Genomic DNA, 14,296 nt, shown 5'->3' on the forward strand with positions numbered 1-14,296 from the left:
TGCTTGTTTGTTTTCTTTTTTACCATGCATAACAAGAAAAAAATTGACAGAATATGATAATAATAATACACAGTAGGAACTAAGCATAAACATGAACTGTTAGGATGAACTTGCATACATGAACATGAACTAGTGTAAATTTATTTGAAGTCACATGCAATAGAAACCAACGTTAAAAAATATTGATCTTAATGTCAAGAGAATATTCATTTATGCTTTTGAGTATGCCTCCAGATTATCCTCAAGAACCCCGCTATAAGGCTACAAGAAAATAAAGAAATACACATATATTAATAATTTATTAAGTACACGCGAATGGCTTGAGTGGTATAAAATCCATAATAAAAATGACTTTCCAAAATTCGAAAATGTCCAACGCAGTTGTCTATTGTCAAGAAATCAAATCCTTCAAAAAGTGCACTATTTCTCTTTACAGTTGGTTCGCTCTTTGTTAGTGAGCATATACATGTACTAATTCATTGAAAATAAAGATAAATAATCGAAGTAAATGAAAATAAGGCAGAAAATTTCATCAAAATCGGATGTAGAATTAAACAGTTTAATGATATTCTAAATTTTCGCTTATTTTTTCACAAAACAATTAAATGCAAATGAGAGAGTCGCTCAGTGATTCCGCCCACTCGCCATTTATTTTTTTAATGGTTTAATAGAATTATAAAATATTTCATTGTTTACAGATTTGATAATAAGGACCCTCTTGTTGAATCACAAAATGTTAAAACATTTTCATTCTCCATGTTCAGGGAGGAATGAAAGTTTTTTTTTAATATCACAATGAGGAGAAAATTAGAATAATTAATGTTTCATACAATACAATACAAAAGAAATAGTGAGTGGGTGATGTCATCGGCCTCCCCATTTGCATACCGACCAGGATGTGAATATAACTGTTTTATGAGATTAAACGGAAAATTAAAATGTCTTAAGTTCATTATTTTCCAAACGATTTTGATGAAATTTTCAGTATTGTTTTCAGCTTGTTGGATTTTCTCGTTTTATTCACACCATCTTTTTATTGGGGTGTACTTGTCCTTTAATTCTGAATCTTGCTTCGTAAGACACTATCAGTCAAACGTTAACAGAACATACAACAATAAAATTGTTTTTAAGGTTGAAAAATCTATAAAATAACATTTCCACCAATACCTCACCAGCTCCCACTCATCCTCGCCACACACCGTCTCAGTCTGCACCACACACTGAACATGAATGAAATAACAGACGATAAAACAACAAATTTGTGCCAAATTCTCTTCCCGCGCTTTCCTCTACTAACCAAGTTCAGATTATCTTTTCAAGCATTTACTCTTAAAAAGTTCTTGTTCTTAAAGAGCATATCGCCTTGAGTTTGGGGATATTTTTCCGGCCAACTTGGTCATTGGCTGTTGACCTCAATTATATATTTGCCCTTTAAGTTGCTTACTTTTTAGATTAGCCCTACTCAGATATAGCTTCCGAAGTGTATAGTTTGGAGTAGTTGCCAACAACATAGTGGGTAGATTATATTGAAAGATAAAAATATACAGTATGTAGGTTAGCTATGGTTTTTGTGATAGAAAAACGACTTATTAAGCCTATATTTTCTTTATTTCCTCCTCAATCAATCGATCAACGAAAATATCATATAAGGTTGTCAAAACAAAAATGAAAAATCAGTATTTATTCATATCCACAAAAATCATATCTTATGTTTTATACACTGTGTTTATTCTCAGTTATGATGTTGAATGTTACAATACGAATTTGAATTTCAATTCGATGTAGGCGAAAAGACTTCGGTGTCGTATTTCATTAAAGACTGTAACAAATATTGTATAAATTTGTAAATAGCTTACTCTCTACCAATGAAATTGCAGGAATTAATAAAGTTACTCTCCTTTCCATACCCGGTTGCTTCGCTCTCTCGCCTTGCACCCCCCCCCCCCCTCAGCGTTCCTCACTACGCTATATGCACGATCACTGATATTTTGGCAGCGAAAGCGTGATATATGACAGATATGTCCTCTCTTTTTTCCCCGACAATTGAAGAGCATGGTTGAGACGTTAATTTAAGGGGTCAATGTTAATGTCTTTAACAGTTGAATGAGAGGGAAGAGAGGGATGGATAACAGCATCCGTCTGAGTCAATTAGATGCCAAATCAGGGCTTTTCTCACCTCACGGGAGCCAACAATTTTCTAATCAATTTGATTTGTTCTCAGACAGCTCAGTCTGGCAATGTAGAGAAACATAAAACGAAACTAGGTTTGAATATTAGCGTCAAGAATATACAATTACATGTTTGTTTTTCTTTAGTAAAAATATGTCTTCTCATGTATTGTAATTTTTTATTATTGGGATACTTTTAAAAACATAACATATCAGTAGTAAGAAATGTGTGAGTCGGTCGTGGCTGAGATAATTATGATTAACAAAACTGAACTGAAAACTTAACAATATTTTCCATGATTCTGTCTTAAATTTAGAAATTAGCTCTTCATCAAAGTTAAAAGTGAAATGATCATTACTGAATGAATTAATAAATCAGTACAATTTTGTTTTGTTGTCAATGCGAGGGCGTCGTAATATATTTTTTTAAAATCACTAAAATGTGAAGGGTATATTCATAACGACATAAGGCAGAGACCAGGCAGAGACGCAAACCGATGCTTCCTCAATATAAACTAGGTTTGGTGAAGCAGCGAGGATAGTTATGTTAGTTCGCAAAGACAGGGACTGGATGCTGACGAAATGAAATTCCTCTTCTCTCACAGCGGCCCTGTGGCCCAATGGATAAGGCATCTGACTACGAATCAGGGGATTCCAGGTTCGAGTCCTGGCAGGGTCGAATATTTTTTTTTATTATTAAATCATATGATTTTCAACATACGAAAAAAATATATCCCTTCATGAAAATCATAAATTACTTCTGTTATGTACGTTGTTCATTGGAAAATAAGGTAAAGGTAAAGCGAAGTAGTTGAATTTTAATTCTTTTCCTTTTAATGTTTAAGTGATAAAAACCGATGCTTCCCTCAACATAAACTAGGTTTGGTGAAGCAGCGAGGATAGTTATGTTCGAGTCGCAAAGACAGGGACTGGATGCTGACGAAATGAAATTCCTCTTCTCTCACAGCGGCCCTGTGGCCCAATAGATAAGGCATCTGACTACGAATCAGGGGACTCCAGGTTCGAGTCCTGGCAGGGTCTTTTTTTTCAATATAGGGCTACAATATCCTGGTTATACAATTATAGGATTTTTATACATACGAAAAAAAAACTGTTGCTTTATACATGTACATTGAGAGATTTGAAGTATTGCTTATTAAAACAAGATATTATACAGGTTACATGTTATCATGGACCTATCCCTTTTTTCATGTCATTTCAAGTAATACCACGCCCCCTTCCAATTCCCTCGGCGCATTTGAACGGGAAACTAGATGGAGGCGCACTCTAAACATAAACATTATTAACTGATTCACAATATATACATTCACATCTATTAGTCCATAAACAAAAGAATCTTAACAGTATTTGACATTAATTCACTTCATAGTTAACTTCTTATGTTCAAGTACGTCAATAATATGCCCCACTTCCATTCCACAATTTTCTTATGAACACATAATACTCTATATTGATCCACCCCAAATTGCTTATTGCGTAGAGTTCCATAAGACACTTTTGTGGAACCCTCTATAGCATGACCACAGTATATAAAAAGATGCTCGTCTCTTTATACTCTTCAAATTCTAAAGAAACGGTTAAGTCAATCTTATTATCAACACATTTTACGTAACATTTCGGTGTCAATGTTTCATTTTAGCATGAAATTATCCTTTCTCCGATTTAATCCTCACCAATATATCCATCACAACCAGCATCATCTCCACCATTGTCATCATGATCATCCCCACCCTTATTATCAGATCCATCTTCATTATGAACAATAGTTTTTCATTCAAAAATATGCTCCTTCTACTTCATAAATATAATTATGAATCAAGTTAATAAGTTCTAATTTGTTGTTTTTTCAAACAATCTGCTTATGATCACAACACTTCTCCTGCAAATTGTGAATGTTATACTTATTTGGTAGCAGATCATTTTTGTTTGGAATGATATTTTTAGTACACAATATCTATCTATGATTCATGCAGAAAAAAGTAATCAATATATTATGTATGTTATGTTACCAAAAAATGTATCACTCGAATGATATGAATGAAGAAGAATGAAGAGAAATCAAGTCAAATAAAATAGATAGTGTAATTAAAACAACAAAAACAGAAAAAGAATAGAACAACAGGAAAAAAAATAAAATTAACCAGCCAGAAACACCACAGTGTAATACGTCTAATCCATGTCGCGTACACTATAAATGGCATTTAATATGATCTGTGAAACATGAGGAGAGAAACAGATGGTGTATATAAGTAATCGTTATTATTGAGGTTAATTAATCATTAATGAAATTTGGTGGTTATATAAATGTAGACTTGCAATGATGATATTAATATGAATACATTGAGATAGAAATAACGAAAAATTATGATAGGCGTCAACTCATATTTGAAATTATGATTTGAAAAGTGAAATAAGCTAAAATATTATATTGTTTTGATCAAGCAACGGGAGGGACCACTGCATATCATTAGACCATTCAGTTCTCTCACAGCGGCCCTGTGGCCCAATGGATAAGGCATCTGACTACGAATCAGGGGATTCCAGGTTCGAGTCCTGGCAGGGTCGAAATGTTTTTTTTTTCATTCATTGTAGTTTTATTGGTAAGGGGCGGTACGTGGTAGAGGAGTATTTTGATTGGAGAATAAGATGAAATAAAGATGACGTAATTTGTATAATCAGGGTATATTTTTTTTGATTTTTTTTTACATTTGTCCATCTTCTCTCTTCCTGCGAAGACCCCCCCCTCACTTGAATGAAATGTGTAAAATAAGATGCACGACCAACCTTTCCTTTTGCTATAGAGGGTCTATTCTGCTTTCTACCGTTTTCATTACCCTTCTCTTAATTTACTTTCACTCATTTTTTCTTCTATTATTTTTCAGTAATTGAATTAGGGATAGCTTTGAATGTAGCACCCTGTATAGCAACGCCTCTTTTAAACAAAATTAGTGATATTAAAGAACAATGAAGCAAATGTATTCAATGCATTAGACTTTACTTAAAATAAACTCATGAGACCAATTCTCTTCGAGTTCGCTTAATATTGATTTGTTGAAACCAAACATAACAGCCAAGATCTAAACTGAACTTCGATCTGAAATCGATTTTTTTAAGGGAGGGGGTATTCATTGGAAAGAACACGTTTTGATAATGTTGGAAGTTAAGAACGCGATGCTAATCTCCACGCCTGATAACACAGCGGCCCTGTGGCCCAATGGATAAGGCATCTGACTACGAATCAGGGGATTCCAGGTTCGAGTCCTGGCAGGGTCGAATTTTTTTTTTTCGAATAGGCTAAATAGAAGAATTGTCATCAATGTTATCAAGTCATTTCTGCGACAAATGTGTCGCACATTCATTTCAATCATATATCTCTTGTAATTTTCCCTTAAAATTATCATTACAGAATGTCAAAGGTGTTTCTTTACATACCAGGAATGAAGCATGACATTTATATATAAACTTATCCAATCAAGGTGATTGCTCCCAATAAATGCCCTTAACGGGGCGTGCCATTCTCTTTTGCATGGTGCCCCCTGCATTCTTTATTCTTTAATCTGCCGCCCCTTGATCCGCGCATATGCCCATTTCTTTGTATTTCTGTTTAACGCATTTATTCTGAATAAAGGATTGCTATAAAAAAAGCATGGTCTGAAATAATCTGAAAGGGGTCAAATTGCCCTATTCCTGTTAATGCACAATATTATGCTTCACATTGAATCAAGAGATATTCCCAATATTGCTATATGTCATTCCATTCACAATGAAACAAAATAGCAGTGATTCAATCTAATTCCACTCTGAAAAAATGTGCATAATTTTTTTTTAAATTGAAATTATTATCATTCTAAGACAGTGGTAAAATATCCACAGTAAACTCTTCCTTCACATTGGCCCTGTGGCCCAATGGATAAGGCATCTGACTACGAATCAGGGGATTCCAGGTTCGAGTCCTGGCAGGGTCGAAACGTTTTTTTCACTTTTTTTTAACTTAAATTTTCATGTAACTAATTTGTTTTGATCACGAAGGTTAAAAACATATTGTTTTCACCTTTTCAAAATTGGCAATCGTGGCGACAAACAACCATATATTTCCCCAGGGTTCTAAAAAAATACCATTGAATAACCATAAAATAAGATATTTGATCCATGTTCTAAATGCAAGTGACAATACTGGAAAATAAAATGCAACGTACTTGAATTTTCAATTTTGTGACGTCACATTCAAGCAACTTCCCATGTTATGTAATAAGTATCCTTACTATACAAAAAGAAGTAATTAGTTTTCAAAATACTATAGATTATCATAAAAAAGGCAAGAATATTTTTGTAATTTTAACTAGCATTGAGAAAATCGATCCTGCTCAGTACAACTCCAACAATCTTTACAATAGGCCCTACTTTTTAGTGTATACTTGAATACGATTCATTTAAGGCAGTTAAGTGAAAACTGTTTGAATTTTGAATATGCCTTTAATGTTATTAGCAAAATTGATAAAGATTTCATGACGGTTTCTTTGGCTTCTTCTTTTATCGGAAGTTACTGATTGCCAGTCAAATTTCCTACCCCTTTCCTGCATGGTGGAAGAGATGCAACCCATTGATTTATGTTTACACGATTCGCGTCAAATGCAATTATATTTTCTTTTCATCACTTTTTAATTAATCTCTGTAGATTATGATTTCATTAAGATCCCCTCATGATAAGCAGTGATAATGTGACTTTTCAAATATTGTTCCGACCAAAATTTTGAGTAAAGATTCACACTTGGATATAATGATTTTTGTTGTTGTTGATTAAAAAAAGAAATAGTTGACCTACATACTTTGATTGCATTCAGATAATATTAATGTTCCCTGAGTTTATATTAGGTAACTATGTTGCTGTTGATGTTGGGGTTTATATGGTGTTTTCTCTGAGGGGTTGATGGTATCACAGACCTTAATTGAAAGGATCCCTTACCATGCCTACCCGTGACGTCATTAACCCCAGCAGCGTTGTCACGAGTAAGTTATAATCGGTAACGTTGAGAGATGAACAAAGTTTCCCGAAATGTATTTCACTTTGTTTGAAGGAGAACATTCAGGTTGACCTTTCAAAGTACTCTTTCAAATAATAAATAATTGAATTAAACATGAATAGTACACTCGGAAGTGTGAATTACATGGAATGTATTTCTGCCACTAATTCAATAAAGATGTTTAAAATGTCTACATTCTTTAAAAATAGGAGTACTGTAACAAAAATATCATGCAAAGCGAAATGATACATCTTTAGGGCCTATGATACTATATACACAACGAAAATATTATTAGACTTGCTATTAGTTTCTTAACCCTGATATAGAAGGAATATATCCACTTATTTTATTCACTATCAAGATTGAGAGAGTATATAGACCTTCTTTCATAATTATGATCATGATTACGTACTCCCGGGAGACTTCAAACTTGATGAAGTGACCACAGTACATAACAGGATGACCTTTTCTCGCATATACCTAGAAGTATAGCATGAAAAATGATTAGCTGTCATGGCAACCATCATAAACAAAAACAAAAATATTGTCTGCTGACAAGAGCGTTTGGAGAGCGGATAAGAATGGGAGATGGGGCGAGAGGTGTGTCTGGCAGGGTCTGGTGAGAGAGAGGGAGACAATAGGAAAGAAAGGAGTATAGATAGAAAGATGGAGGAGAGGGGAGTGTGATGTACAGTGACGGAAAGAGGAGCTAAAGAATGAGATAGAGAGAACAAGAGGAAGAGAAAACTACAATTGGAAAGAAAGACCGGCAATGAGAGAGATATAGAAGAAAATATGAAGAGAATGGTGCGTATAATTATGAGATATGGTAAGAGGCAGAAAGAGAGAGAGGGGGGGGGGGCTGAATAGAGTGGGTATGATAAAGGGGGAGATATATATCGGTGATATCTGTATTACTGAAATAAATGCATGACTTGCCACGAATTCATACAACAGCATTTTAACGTAAAGAATATGATATTCAGTTTCCATGTATATAGGAAAATGTAAGATTGTCATTATCACTTTTCTCATGCATATTCATAATACATATTCCGACAGAAAGAGGGATTTCAAATAATGGTAATTTTGAAATTTGAATCGAATCGGCCTACAGCAAAACACTGTATTCTTCCATTAAAAAATAAAAATAATATTGGATAAGAAAAGAAGCACGCCGAGTGAAAATGAGAGAAAATAAAAAAAGAAATAGACGGAGAGAGAAATAAGTAGAAAGGCAGACATGGGAGAGGAGACTGAATATCAAACATGTCAAATGGATCAAAGTATTACCTCTTGCAAATGCAAGAGATTTCTCGTTTAAAGTGGGTTGTCCGTCTCGAGACTTGAACTTTTGAAAAGACATCCAAAAGTGCAATTTGATTCATTTGGTATACCTATATGCCAGTGCCTTTAAAAAAAGTTGTACCCTTAAAACAATCTGATCAATGGCTGTTGAAATTATATGGTAAATAAGTTGTGTCAACGGAATAATAAACGTAAATATGCATGAAACTAAAAAAAGTACCGGTCTTAGTGACTGTATTAAAGATGTGACAAATTCACTTAGAGAAACAAAATGATAGAAGACTATCCTATCCACCCCGCCCCCTAAAAAAGGTAAAAGGGCAATTAACAACCGCGCATTTATTTCTGGCTTTGAATTCCTGAGGTTATTCGTACTTTTCAATAATTACATTAAAACAAGATATAATTCTGAAATGTTATCTTGTTCTTCAAAAAATATTGGGTAAAAGTGCTCCATGAGGGTAATTAGGCTATGTGTCCAGCCAATATATTTTGCATTTCTTTTGGGCATTTTTATTCATCCAGTGTAATAATTTGCTCATTCTAAAGTAATTGCTGCCTATTTTCTAACCTTACTGGAGAATATGCTTCCCGCATTGGATAAAATACCGCCCCTAATTGGTTGGACACATGATAAAAATTTTACCCAATATTTTTTTTTACAGTGTTATGTATTTGTTGTGTATATTAAATTTGACAACATGCAGAGACAAAACATTATAAAGCGTGTAATTACAAAGTTTAGTGGATAGTTGACTTCGAGCGTATGGCAAATATAAATCAAGTTCAAGTTGACTTTTATTGAAATTGATAGTGGAAAAGCTTGTGGTTAGATTCACCAACCCACAGGCGTGTACATCGCCCCGGGGTATCGGTATATCTTAATCTTATGAATTGACTTACTTTTGATGATATTGCTGATGACATATCTACACGTAAGCAATCTAGGGAAACTTGCTAGATCTTCAGAACGATCTCACTCAATTTTGGATGCCAACGAAAGCAATCCCTCTTCATAATTTTGTTGCTGGAAAACAGCAGAAGGCTAAAATCTTTCAGTTTGAAATGTGATACTGTGAAAAATTTAGGTGGGTGTGTGGAATTTAGTTACTCGGGTAGAAAATATAATACATATTACATTGAGCAATTAATCCGATTTAACATCTTATTTAACATCTTATATACCAAAGTTCATTGGATACTTTGATAAGGAATGCATTTTTATAAGCGAAAGGAAATTTATAGAATATGGTACGTTGACATGACCGTTTAGCCTATGTGAAGATAATATGCATACCTCGTCATAAATGTCAAAGGACTGTGTTTTACCTCTTACAAAAAAAACGGGACAATAAAACTAAAGAAATAAAACATTCTTTAGGGTACAGCTCCTGGATCCAATGACCCCTCCTTTCAAGACTATTTTGAGGTTTGTATAATGGCAAAATTACACTATTATTATTGATTTTTTTTTCATGTCCGAGGTGCCACCGTTTCCTCTGGGGATTGAACGTAAATTATTTGCCTCTCCCAAGCGGACACCTAACCTCCATCTCAGGGGGAACCTTCGGGCACAAGCGCTGCTCACAACAGGAAATCGGTGAGTTCCGACAGCAAACCATATCAAAAATTCGATGAAGTGACTTTAACCGACTTAAAACCGACGCAAATCGTGGCAATTTCAAAGCTTTTTCGACACGAAATATTTTCCCTCGTGCTCACTGCCCCCCCCCCCCCCCCCGGCTGAACTAGTGTTTAGATGTCGCGTTGCTTCCTCGTATGCTAGGCCTACCTCCCAGAATTGCATAATATCGCGCCCATATAGTTCTGAAATTTGTAGGCATGGTCGGGCTCTAGAGTTCCAGCGTTTGTAAAAAATAAAATAAGTATATCTCGTGGCAGCAATTTTAGGGGTCGCAGAAAACACGAGAGAGAAAAAGAAAAAAGGGAAACCTATAAAAATCACCATCTTATTATTCACAACTTAAGTAACGGAGAAATATAACTTAAAGCTTTTTAAGGGTTTGAAACACTACAATTCTTTGGAGCTCGTTCACTTTGATCCCTCACAATTATATATAATTTTCTTTCAGGATTTCTTATAATTTAAATATCATTTGTGAAAGTTTAAACATTTGTTATCGTTAGTAAAATAAAATTGCCTATAGAGTATGTGTCAATAGTTTCGTCGATTACTAAAAATCTTTAAAATTACAAGAAGGCGGAAAATGTCAACCGAAAATGAATGTCAACCTTTGGGTCATCTTGAGTGTTTTGATCGAATTTCTACGCTTGGTTGCTTCACTCTCTTGCAAGAATGGAGAAACGTGAATGAATGAGAGGATGCAACTTCGGTGTTTGCACCGGTCATCAGATACGCCACTGAATACTTACACAATCAGGGTTCCGTATTTTCAAGGAACTTCCTTGGTATTTTACAAAGGTTAGCGATTGACCGTACGCTTGATTTTCACGATTGATTGTACATTGCAGTCTATGGAATCAATCGTAGAAAAAAGTTCTACGATCATCGCTAAGCTTTGTGTTACGGGCCTCAGTCTGATTACAAAATTTTCATTATTCACATTTCCCTGTTTCATAAGTATGTGTGTGTGTGGAGGGGGCAAGGTGTTTTTAGTCACATAATTTTGAAAGAAAAAGCGAACCCCCTGTTCCTCTTTACTGGTCATTCTTGGGGTCCCCGCTGCCCCCCCCCCCCCTCATCGACACGCTACGCCAATTCATGTCATTATGATTCATCGCTGTTCTATCCTAGTGTTGAAGAGGCACATTCCGATAATATTCAGAAACATGACTTGCTTGACGTCTTGGCAGAAAATCCAATCGTTCATCACCAAGACCACGGATCACAATATATTTCTCTCTCTCCCCCTTCTTTTACATCTCACCCCCTTCTTTCTCTCTGCTTCTCTCCCCCAGCAAAGAGGTATGATAAGTGACATGTACGACAAACAGGTGATAGGATGTGAAGATATTCACATAACCATTTGAATGTCACGGACAGCGGCAGATTTTCTTTTTCAAGACGATGTGAGTTATTTAAAGTATTTATGACTTTTATCAAAGCAAAGTTGATTGTTAATGTGTAAATGACGATTTTCATGAATAAAAAGTTGATTCCTGAAATCCTGATTGCCTGAAGCAGATATAGCAACGAGCAATATCATAGAAAATCGAGATCACTATAAGTATGGTATGTGTCACCCTCACTCGCAGTGTAGCTCTGAATATTTGGATTTTCAAATTTTATTAGATTTTACCATTTGGAAATCGACAGATCATGCTGAAAGATTGAATTACACGGTTGATATAGCATTAAATGTGATTTACCTTCGTAAACTTGTTCGTTTCCCTTGTCTGTACAGAAGATTTTCAGCAGAACACTTGAAAACATTCGAGACCCACGTGACCGGTATGTGACGTCAATTCGTAGACACCACACCTCTTTGGTTACCTTGATTTCCAAGATGGCGGCCATCATCAAGGGGGAAGCGGACGTCCTATTTTGTCGAAGATAACACGCCCTTGAGGGTGAAGCAGAAGACATTCAGTATCTCGAGACATTCCGATGACTTGATAGAAAGTAGGTTAAATGAAATCATGTGCGTGCCATAGAAATTAGCAGGGTCGATTAAAGTAGACAAAGTATTTTCACTAAAATATACAAATGAATAGGTCCTATTGATTCTCGTTATTAAAGCACCATAATAAAACATGATAAACGAAAAGGCTATACTAATTACTGTATGTATTTTACTTGTATGAAAATCATTTGAAAATAACCGGATAAAAACTTGAAGAAAATTTTTAAAACCAATTAGGAATGCCGATTTTTCATTCCATCTTTTATTCATATAATTTCAATTTTATAATTATTCATTGAAGGTATACCATTTTAAAATGCCAGCCCATGTCAGCATTATATTTTAATGATAATATTATAGACAGTCAAAGATTATATCAATTCTTGCTTTAATAATTAAGGGAAATTACCAACGTAATGCCCTGAGGAAATGAAGGAAATTGTAAATTTTCAAGCGGGATGCGAACGAGGAGGGGCTCGAATGTTTTCCATGAGGGAAGTTAAAAAAGGTAGCAATTACGCTCATGATACCACACTCCTCCATTCCCCGTTCTTTCATCATCCGACACAGATATTCAACTTTATACCCACCGGGCGAATTCCATCCTCCACCATTTTCATTGTATTCTCTTGACGGATTTCGGGCGGAACTTGACGCATGACTGACGTAACGGCAGCGATCCGATAATGGGCGATAACAGAGCTCATCATTCTAAAGAGGATCTTCTTCTTCAAGATCAAGGCCAAGGCCAATGTCGACATTAATCATCACCCATTTGTCATTCTGAATTTAAAGGTATACATTCTCGCGATAGAAATGAAAGAAAACACAGCTCTTTTTTAGCAATCAGGTTTACGGTAAATCTAAACACGATTTAAAAATAGAAAACACAAAAAGTTAGGTTAGCAGGTCGCAAGGCCAGGTCGGAATGGGAAAATAAATGAATCTAAACACGATTTAAAATTAGATTACACATATATAAAAGTTAGGTTAGCAGGTCGCAAGGCCAGGTCGGAATGGGAAAATAAATGAATGGGAACTTAGTATTGAATGACTTGTATAGTCAAAGTGTATTGACATTTAATTATAAACCAATAAAAATGAGAAATTATTACAGTGGCGCCGAGAGATTTGAAGATGGAAGTGAAAATAAACAATTTTATTGAAATAATCTTTAATTCATTTGAGGAAGGAGTAGAGTGAACAAGGATTAAAGATCGAGACGTGTGCCGACGTGTGGCATTAAAGATGGAAAGGGACATATCAAAGACGGAGGGGGAAGGAGACTAGAAATATTATCTATCGGAAGGGGGAACGGGGTAAGGGAGATGGAGGACAGGGGATGTTTAATTAAGAAGTGGAAGAATTAGACATTTTTTAAATGAAAAAATGAAACATCAATCTGCGCATGGACCTTGACCTTATGGGTCAAACGGATCGTGTTTACGGAAGCAGCCGCAAGAGGGTGTCGCTCTTCACGCGTAACTTGCGAGAGATCGTGTGGCGCGGTAATTACGATGATGAGTGACGAATCGCAAATACGGAATGTAGAAAGCAAACGAGAGGAAGATGGAGGGGAAAGCAATGGAGTAAGATAAGAGCAGGGGTAAAACCCCCCTGTCGGGGACTATCCCTAAACTTTGAAGGATGACCAACAAGTCAAAATAATAATTTCATTTCAACACCCCACAAGCACATCGAGTTCCAAAAGTTAGAATCTGCAGCTGATAGCACATAGGGATATTTATGTACACCCCATCCCAAAAGAAGGGAACATATGGACATCCTTCACCTTTCTTTCTAAACAATCTATTGATAGGACATTTAAAAAAAAATCATTTTGAATAATTTGGATGTTTGAAGCACGGGCATTCGACAAAGAAAGCTAGATCTGTACACCTAACTGTTGAACATCAACTTTACCATACAAATAACTCGAATGGCTGTATTTTCACAAGCTTTGATATCGAGTCAATTTTCTTCCAGGACTCGTGCCTGCGTCACGATAGATCAAGGGTTCTGACAGGGGTAAGAAAATTTGAGGAAAGGGGAACATGATGACAAAATTGGGATCTACAGCCTCTAAACAAGAGATAGTTGCACATCGGGAGCGAAGAGAAAAAGTGGCAAGGAAACGAAGATATGTCAAGGTGGGAAGATGCATGAGAAGATA

At 35.5% G+C, this 14,296-nt stretch overlaps 5 non-coding genes across 5 annotated transcripts; all 5 read left to right on the top strand.

The window, feature by feature from the left end:
* The first annotated feature begins 2,774 nt into the window (after nt 1-2,774).
* Nucleotides 2,775-2,847, top strand: TRNAR-ACG. The gene has a single exon. It is a non-coding gene; the product is annotated as a tRNA-Arg (tRNA).
* A 289-nt stretch (nt 2,848-3,136) lies between these two features.
* Nucleotides 3,137-3,209, top strand: TRNAR-ACG. The gene has a single exon. It is a non-coding gene; the product is annotated as a tRNA-Arg (tRNA).
* A 1,472-nt stretch (nt 3,210-4,681) lies between these two features.
* Nucleotides 4,682-4,754, top strand: TRNAR-ACG. The gene has a single exon. It is a non-coding gene; the product is annotated as a tRNA-Arg (tRNA).
* Nucleotides 4,755-5,389: 635 nt separating this feature from the next.
* TRNAR-ACG lies at nt 5,390-5,462 on the top strand. The gene has a single exon. It is a non-coding gene; the product is annotated as a tRNA-Arg (tRNA).
* Nucleotides 5,463-6,081: 619 nt separating this feature from the next.
* TRNAR-ACG lies at nt 6,082-6,154 on the top strand. Its single transcript has one exon. It is a non-coding gene; the product is annotated as a tRNA-Arg (tRNA).
* The last annotated feature ends 8,142 nt before the right edge of the window (nt 6,155-14,296 follow it).

This window comes from Lytechinus variegatus, chromosome 3, assembly GCF_018143015.1.
Source record: "Lytechinus variegatus isolate NC3 chromosome 3, Lvar_3.0, whole genome shotgun sequence".
Classification (NCBI taxonomy): domain Eukaryota; kingdom Metazoa; phylum Echinodermata; class Echinoidea; order Temnopleuroida; family Toxopneustidae; genus Lytechinus; species Lytechinus variegatus.